The 9,502-nt window shown below is 43.5% G+C and overlaps 1 pseudogene; it reads right to left on the bottom strand.

The window, feature by feature from the left end:
- Window positions 1-955: 955 nt before the first annotated feature.
- LOC147461472 (uncharacterized) lies at window positions 956-1,655 on the bottom strand (annotated as a pseudogene).
- Window positions 1,656-9,502: the final 7,847 nt, after the last annotated feature.

The following is a 9,502-nucleotide window of genomic DNA, read 5'->3' as shown; positions in this document are numbered from 1 at the left end:
ACCATATGTGGCTGTCGGATAGATGGCTCATAGCCATATCTGATGTCTCATAGATGGTTGATAGCCATATTTTTTGTACAAGTGGGAGTTGGCGTGTACACAACTACGCTCTCTTGCTCCATATATGCCTGTCGAGCATGAAATGAAATAACTTGCAAGCATATTGTCAAATCCTTCCCAATTTTGTATGCTCCGAGCATAGACCAAATGTGGGGAAGCTCAATGCAAGATGCAGAAATTGAAGCCTTGCTTCATATAACTATGTCTGGCCTCGTTGCCAACAAATGCTATTGACGACATATGCCATAACAAAGAGAATCAACCTTGTCGATCATGTACAAAAAATTGACCTTGTCAAGCAATTTCAATTGAAAGTGGTTAGCTCTGGGATAGCATCTTTGTCGGCTTTTGAAAGCAATGACAAGAGGTCGGCCATGCCGAGCTTTGTGCACCCTTCATGAATCCGAGCCACAGGGTGTGCCGATCTCCTTGAGATTCCATGGGCATCAAAAGTGAACTGCTGACGATCCGTGCAGCATATCAGGGCTGCAAGTACTCAAGCCATGCTTGAGCCATGTTGGCATGTGAAACAGTGATTCGATGCCAACAAAATGCTAATGCTTAAAACAACTGTCACAAGCCGTGCTTGTGCTGGGAGTGTCTAAATTGCACTCATATATGTTGCAGGTAAGTATATGAGGCTTGTCATCCTTGTTCTAACCACTGAAGCACCTTGTGCTTGGCATGTGTGGAAAAATAGTTGTTACCAGCCTTGCTTGTGGATGCGAGGCCAAAACACTTACTCGTCTAGTGCATGCAAAAATTACACAGCATGTATGAAAAACTTTGGCAAACAAAAACCAAATCTATGCATACCTTGCCTTTGAAGGTCAAAGAGCTACATCAGTCGTCGTTGCACTTGCTTGCTTGGTTGGTTGCATGCAACCATAATCACCTAACCTCGTTTTTGTGCTGACGAGTAGCCCTTTCGATTGCCATGGCGACAAGTCCCAGGAGTCTGTTGCCTCGACTGTAAAGAATGCCCGTCGTATAAACGGTGTGTGCTTTCCTGAGCAAAACGCCGAGGGTGGAATGCCGAGGTCGAATACAATTGTCAGCAGATATATGCAAAAAATTCTGTGTGAAAAACGGCCCATACAGCCTTGCCGATGCCGTGTCTTAGTCGCAGCCCTGGCCGATTTTGAGGAGGAGAGAGTGTCCTGTGGTGTGGCGGGGCCCCTGGGATGTCCCGTGGGCACCCTAGGGCGCCCACCAATGTAAAAAGAAAGTAAAAAGAAGACGTTTTTGGGCGATGACAGCAACTGTTGCCTGCGCAGGCCAAAAACCTTGCATGGGGACGCGCTACAGGCGCTGGCTGGCCAAGAGACTGTGTCGACATCGCTTCCTTGGCCCAGGGCGGCCCAGGGCGATTCTCTAGAGACCATGCATGGCCGATTTGATTCAGGTCGCCAACACACCCTCGTCCATGCTAGGGTTGTTGCCCACGGTTCTCTGTGCCGAGAAATCTCGCCATGCCCGGTTGAAGATGAGAGAGAGATAAAATCCAAAGAGCCATGCCTTCCTTTGCTTTCCCTCTCTGCCATGGCCTTCTTGCAGCACGACCTTGCCATGCATCCATGAAAGGACTCTGCCATGCTGCTCCTTTGTCGCCGAAAGGAGGGCGAGCTTCCATGAACCGCAAAGAGAGAGAGAGAGAGAGAGAACGAAGATCCATGGCCTCCATGCCTCTTTCTTCCTCCCCCTTCTCCCATGAGCTCTGATACCAGTGTAAGACTGCGGGGGACTGGACCATGCAACTCTCCACCCAACCGTGCCATATATAGACTCCTAGCCCCTAAATATAGCGCCCCTTGACCGCATGTCCGTCCTGGCCCTTGGCCCTGCCCTTGGCCTGACAGATAACTCTCAAGCTCTTCAGGAGAGAGTTTGTTCTTACCTTTGTAAACTCCCTTCTCTTTAGCTTTGTTGGAGTTGCCCTTAGGAGACTTTTGGACATTGTCCTTCCCCTTAGGCTCATTGGAACCCTTGTTTTCCGGGGGCTTATTATTTCTTTTAGCCCCCGTTTGGAAATTGATTCGAGAGGCCACCATAGTATAGTGTATTACCGCCGATATGGTACGTGGCCTTTGGGAGTTGACATACTCCACCATTTCTTCGATTAAGCCTAGACAAAATTGTTGCTTTTGCTCTCCAAAATCCAACTTTTTGAAGACAATGGCTTTGAGTTGTAGGTCCCAAAACTTGTCTACATATTTGTGGATGGATTCATTGGGAGAGAGATTTAAGCTTCTCCATTCGGTGAGTACTTTGTCTTTGGCATCGGTGGCCAAAAATTACTTCATAATGGAAGCTCTTAAAGCTTTCCATGTTCGTGGAGCTTCACCGTTGGCTCTTAGGCTAGACCACCATTGTCTGGCGGACTTTTGAAAGTGCATAGCTACATGGCGTAGCTTAGAGGACTCTGTGAAGCCCTCATCTCCAAACGCCGCATCGAATTGCTGGATAAAGGCCAAGACTTTGTCTGTAGCACTAAAGGTGCCATCATAAGTAAGGAAAGAGATGCTCTTCCCTCCCTCTTTGAATTTCTTCAGTTTGGACGACCTCTTCCATGTGGCATAGGATTTCCTATGGCCTCTTCTTTTTGATGGTTCAAATGTTGCACCATCACTTTCTTCAGAAGGTGAAGAATTTGAAGAAGGTGGAGAAGAGGGTGACCTCTTTCTCACCTTTTTCTTGTCTTGATCTTTGTCTTCTTCACCATCACTTTCATAAGAGGAAGAGGATGAAGAAGATGGAGAAGAGGGTGTCCTCTTTCTCGCCTTTTTCTTCTCTTGATTTTTATCATCCCTCTTTGAATTGTGGTGAGGAGAAGAATACAATGGTCTTCTCCGCTTTGGTGGTGATGGAGAGCATTTAGCCCGCCACCTTCGTGGAGCCATCTCCGCCGAGGTGGCTGGAGACTCGCTTCTTTCTTGTTCCTTCGGTGGAGGCTCTTGAGTTCTCCTTTGGGAAGGAGATGCATCATCAAGAAGTAAATTCTTGAGCCCTTCGTATGGATTCTCTTCTTCTTCCCGAATCGGAGAGAGACCTCTTTTGGTAGTCTCACAAGGAGGCTTCCTAGGTGTTCTCTCGTCATGGTGATGAGCTTGGAGAATCCCGTGAGCACAGAGCTGCCGTTGCACTTCACTTTGGAGAGATGGATTTCCCATTGCTTGTTGAAGCCTAGAAACAAGATAGTTAACAAGCATTGAAGCATCATTAGTAGCTTGCTCATGAGCAAAATCAAAGTTATCAACATTAATTTCACTCTCTTTACTATTGTCAGCCATTCTAACAACTTTTAGGTGTAAACTTTTTAGGTGTACTTTGGCACTTCAAGCCCTAGTTGCTACTCCTCTTTACCCCTTTAGAAAAAGCACTCAAGCTACTGTACCCGTGGCTCGAATACCATTAATTGTAAGGAATAGAAGAGAGGGTCTTTCGACACCAAAACAACACCGGCTCCTTTCAAGCTTCTAATAGCTCAATAGTGGTTAAGCCGTAGGCAAGCCCGAATCCACTATTAAGACCATAGCTCTCGACGGTGATGCCCCGTTAACTACACAAAGGCAGGCGCACTGCAAAGGTGCAAAATTACTCACAAGCAATTAATAATACCAACCATTTGTAGCTAGCTTGAGGACCTCCCTTCTTGAGCAAGAAAAGAGAAACCTTGAGCTCTGATACCAATGTAACATTTAATGGCCTAATAACTTGTGTGTAGCGGAAATGAGCATGAACATAGTGGGCATTTCATTAGAATAGATTCCTAATGAGAATTACAAGAGTGCTTGGGTGGAGAGAGCAACAAAAAGAATAACACCTAGTTAGATAGCATCGACAATACTTTCAAAAGAGAGATAAATTAAGCTAATGACAACAGTTGAGGACCGGATTTGCATGGAGCCGGTCCCCCCTCCAAAAGGCTTTGTATTATGGCTTCTCCCATCAAGAGAGACATTGTACAATACAATTCTTTGTGTTCCTTCAAGACTAGCTAGTGCAATGAAGATGAAAGCTTCATGCACTAAGCAAAACACTTAGCAAACACAACTTGAATTATCCCCGTTCTCAGACCCAAAGACCTCACACACCTTCGAAGATGGCGAGAGCTAGCAGGGTATGAGAGTAGATTGAGAGGAAGAAGGAGTATCTTACGAGAAAGATGTACATCTCCTCACATAATCACTCATATTAGCATAGCTTAGCTTAGTAATTAGCTTGGTAGAGGAGATGAGCATGCATTGAAGCTTGGCTCTTGGTTGGATTTGCATTCACATGCCAAGAGTGTGTTGATGTAGGCTTCTATCTCACAAGCTTGGAGTAGGTGATGAGCTCTCCATTAAAGCTTGGGAAGATATAGTCTTCTCTTTCTTCACACATGAGATTGTGTGAGTGTGTGTGTGATAATGCCTTGCAAAAATCAGCCCCCCCTCTCTCTCTTGGGCGAGCCCTCTTGCTATTTGCTCTTGCTGAGCCCTCATTGGCTCTCCCCAAGTCAAGCCAATCACAATTAAGCAGCATAAGTGATAGCCTTTTGATATGTGTCCCCCTTTCCCCTTTTGTGAGAGCTTTAGGTAATTAAATAATTAAACTAAACTCTCATTGGACCCCTTTGCCTCCTGGCCAATAGGAATCAGGCAAGCCATTGGGCTCCTGAATGCTCATTGGACCCCTTGGGAGACTGCCCAATAGTCTTCTAGGAGACTTAATTCTCATTGGTTTCTTTTATTAAATGTTTTTAAATTAATTAAACTAGATTTACTCTAGCTTAATTCTCATTGGTCCACTTCAAGGGTCATCCAATAGAAACTGGGTACACCTTGTGGGCATCTGGCCTAGGGAGCTGACATGTGTCCCTCATTCCCTTTGTGTAAAGGGGGCCTCTGTGTGTGTGTGGCTTTCTCTCTCATCCCCTAGAAGAAGGGCTTGCCCCCTCCCATGTAGGGATATGTGTTGACTTTGGAGAGCACACAAAGCATCCAATTTCCCCCTAAGCTTTAACCCTTTGGACACAACCTTTGAATTTTGGAACCTTAGCATTTTGGAAGTCTTAATGGGTTGAACCTTAGGGTCGTTTTAGCCCATTATTACACATGGCTCTTTTTCAGATGCCCCCCCCCCTTTGGATCCCTATTTTCCCTCCTTTGGATCCCTACTGTGGCCGGTCTGCTAACTTAACCAATATTCTAGCCTTTTCTCCCCTGGCACTTCCCCACATTAAATGATCAGTTTAATATGAGAAAATCATTTAGGAGAATTAGATATTGATTATTATTACATATATATACAGGATTATTGTACGCATACTACATTAAGGGTAAGTACTTCTCCCATTGGGACCTTTGATCTATTTCTGTTACGTAGGCTTTTAGTAGATCAAGAATTGTTAGGTTAGCTATTTCACTTTGGCCATCTGTTTTAGGCCAAAGAGCAGTTGAGCCTTGTCCCTAAATTTTCAAAGAGACCCTTCCAAAAATTACTGGTCATTCTAGGATCTCTATTCGACACTATGGACATTGGCAAGCCATGGTACTTGAAGATTTGTGATATGAAGAGGGTTGCCATTTGATGGGCTTTGATAGTATTTTTGGCAGGTATAAAATGAGCCTGCTTGTTGAACCTGTCTACTATCGTCCATATTCCCGTATTGACAGGTATAAAATGAGCTTGTTTGCTGAACATGTCTACTATCATCCATATTCCCGTAGTCCCATGGATAGACTTAGGCAATCCAAAGATAAAATCCATGGATATGCTCTCCCATTGGGAATTAGGGATTGGCAAAGGTTGAAGGAATCCAGGTTGCTTCCCTCTATCAAACTTCCTCTTTTGGCATACCACACGTTTAGAAACATACTCTTGTATGTTTGCCGTCATGGCAGGCCAATAGAAATATGTTTCATTCCCTTTTAGGGTAGACTGAATTCCTTTATGCCCCGCATAAGGAGGAGCATGAGATTCATACATTACTTTCTCGCGTAGTGAGTTAGTAACGCATAGTCCATTGCCATAGAGACGATAATCATCTTGTAAAGTAAATGGTTCCTCTTTCTTCCTTGGTGCAAGGGCTGAAATCACATCTCTAAAATCTGGATCAATAGCGTACTCATCTATCATAGAAGATAGATCATTGTGAGTTGCTATGGAAACCGCATTCACTCTCGATCGTCTTGCGGGTGCATTGGCTACTTGATTATGCTTGCCAGCAATGTGAGCAATATGAAAATGAAATTGCAAAAGGAAATTTTCCCACCTCTTTTGTTTGTCGGAGAGCTTGGTCTGTGTCATGAAGTACTTAAGGCTTGGTGATCCGTCCGCAGAATGAAAGGAGTCCCCAATAAATAGTGATTCCACGACTCTAAGGCATGTAGAACTGCGAGGAGTTCCTTTTCATATATGCCTAGAGCTTGCTCAACAAGGTCAAGCCTTTGACTTTCATAGGCTATGGTGTGCCCTTCTTGGAGCAAAACCGCTCCAAGGCAATCACCACAAGCGTCACATTGAACCTCAAATGGCTTTGGGAGATCCGACAGTGTAAGCACAGGTTGAGAGATAAGCTTTTCTTTAGGCTTTTTGAAATCATTGTTCTCCTTGGTAGACCATGTATACCTAATATTTTTCTTTGTTAGGTCATGTAATGGTCCCGGATTTGTGAGAATTGTTTTATGAATCATCTATAGTATGCACACATACCTATAAAGCTTCTTAGTTCATGTAGATTCCTTGGATTAGGCCATCCTTTTATTACCTCTAGGTTTGATGGATCCATTTGGATGCCATCTTGAGAGATAATGTGGGCCTAAATACTGAATCTATTGTAAGAAAAACTCACTTTTCTTTCAATTAATATAGAGTTTATTCTTTTGTAGGACTTGAAATATTACCTGGAGGTGTTGATTGTGTTCATCTAGAGAATTAGAGTAGATGATTATATCATCAAAGAACACTCCAATATAGGTTTGGTGAGGCCTGAATAGCTTCTCCATCAAGCGGTTAAATGTGGCTGGTGCATTGGTCAAGCCAAAAGGCATGACAATGTATTCATAAAGACCAAATGTAGTGCAAAATGTGGTCTTTACAATGTCTTGATCAAGTTTCCTTATTTGATGGTAGCAACTTTTTAGGTTAATCCTACTAAAGTAGGTGAACCCTTGCAGCTTATCAAATAGGTCTTCTACCCGTGGAACAGGAAACCTATTCTTGATAGTGATCCTATTTAGTGCTCTATATTTGACACACATACGATATGTGATGTCTTTGTTTTGCACTAATAACACAAGTGAACAAAATGGAGATGAGCTAGGCCTAACCATGTCCTTCTCAACTAATTCATGCACGTGCCGCATAATTTCCTCTTGTTGAGCTTGAGAAACTCTATAAGGAGGTTTATAGGCGGTGAACTTCTTGGAAGAAGTTCAATTGCATGGTCATCATTGCCTCGTTTAGGAGGTAATTCACAAGGGATGTCGTCAATAAAAACATCTTGAAATCCCTTGAGAAAATTGGATAAATTTAATTCCTTGTGATTGTTTATATTTTCTTTTGCTAAAGCATTAGGTTCATTTTGAGAATCTTTAACAAAAATCATGTACACGAAAATAGAGCTCTTTATTGACTTATTGAAAGCTTGCGTATGTACAATGGGTATGGTGTCACCCAACTCCTTAGCACCTATGTACATATCTTTTTCCCTGAACCTAAAGTAGATTTTCCTTTCAAGGGATTTAACATTGGCAGCCTTCAGTCAAACCATGGTGCCCCTAGGATTACATCCTCATGCTTGAGAAGAGAGATAAAGAAGTCCTCTTTGTCCACATAGCTTTGGACATGGAGCCTCAATTTCCCAATTAAGGGAGTGACTGAAGCTTCTTGCCCCTTGAAAGCACCATCGGTGGGTAGGACATCTCCCATCTCATAGGCTTGGATGCCTAGCTTGGTGTCCAAATCTATGGATATAAAATTGTGAGTAGAACCAGGGTCAAAGAGAATAAAAGAATCATGTTCTCTTACCTTTCTCCAAGCATGGCATAGAGGAGATCCTTTGTGGTGAGCATCCTCTTCTTGGATTTCAACCAAGGTAGCTCTAGGAGGCTCATTTCATGTATTCTTGTGGGGGCAAGTAGAATAGGCATGCCCTTGCTCCCCGTGCTTGAAACAACGGTTATCTTTACGATAACACTCAAGCTCTTCGGGAGAGAGTTTATTTTTTCCTTTATAAACTCCCTTCTCCTTAGCTTTGTTATTGTTGGCGTTGCTTTCAAGAGACTTTTGGACAGTGTCCTTCCCCTTAGGCTCATTATTATAGTCTTTGTTCTCCATGGGCTTAAGATTTGTCTTAGCCCCTTGTTGGAAATTGATTCATGAAGCCACCATGGTATGGTGTATGATTGTGGATATGGTGCATGGCCTTTTGGAGTTGACATACAACGCCATATCTTCAGTTAGACCTGCACAAAATTGTTGTTTTTGCTCTCCAAAATCCATCTTTTTGAAGACAGTGGCTTTAAGATGTAGGTTCCAAAACTTGTCTACATATTTATGAATAGATTTGTAGGGAGAGAGCTTCAAGCTTCGCCATTCGGTGAGTACTTTGTCTTTGGCATCGTTAGCCAAAAACTGCTTCATGATGGAAGCTCTTAAAGCTTTCCATGTTCGTGGAGCTTCACCGTTTTCCCGTAGGCCAGACCACCATTGCCTGGCGGACTTTTGAAAATGCATAGCTACATGGTGTAGCTTAGAGGACTTCGTGAAGCCACTCCGTTGAATGAAGGCCAAGACTTTGTCCGTAGCACCATAGGTGCCATTGTAGGTAAGGAAAGAGTTGTTCTTTCCTCCCTCTTTGAACTTTTTGAGCTTGGACGACCTCTTCCACGCAGCATAGGATTTCCTATGGCCTCTTCTTTTTGGTGGTTCAAATGTTGTACCATCACTTTGTTCAGAGGAGGAAGAATTTGAGGAGGATGGAGAAGAGGGTGACCTCTTTCTCACCTTTTTCTTCCCTTGTTCCTCCTTGTCTGTACCATCACTTTCTTCATAAGAGAAAGAGGATGAAGAAGAGAAGAGGGTCACCTCTTTCTCACCTTTTTCTTCTCTTGTTTTCTCTCATTCCTCTTTGAATTATGGTGTGGAGAAGTGTGCGAGGGTCTTCTCCATTTAGGGGGTGATGTAGAGTATTTTGCTGCCGTCTTCGTAGAGCCATCTCCGCCAAGGTGGCAAGAGACTCACTTCTTTCTTGTTCTTTTGGTGGGGGCTCTACCATTGAAACTTGAGTTCTCCTTTGGGAAGGATATGCATCATCAAGTAGTAGATTTTTGAGCCCTTCATAGGGATCTTCTTCTTCTTCCCTTATGGAGAAAGGCCTCTTTTGGAAGTCTCACAAGGAGGCTTCCTAGATACTCTCTCTTCTTGGTGGGGAGTTTGGAGAATCCTATGAGCACAT

This window comes from Adiantum capillus-veneris, chromosome 3, assembly GCF_014529385.1.
Source record: "Adiantum capillus-veneris isolate H3 chromosome 3, ASM1452938v2, whole genome shotgun sequence".
Lineage (NCBI taxonomy): Eukaryota > Viridiplantae > Streptophyta > Polypodiopsida > Polypodiales > Pteridaceae > Adiantum > Adiantum capillus-veneris.
This window is presented reverse-complemented; position numbering and strand designations above follow the sequence as displayed.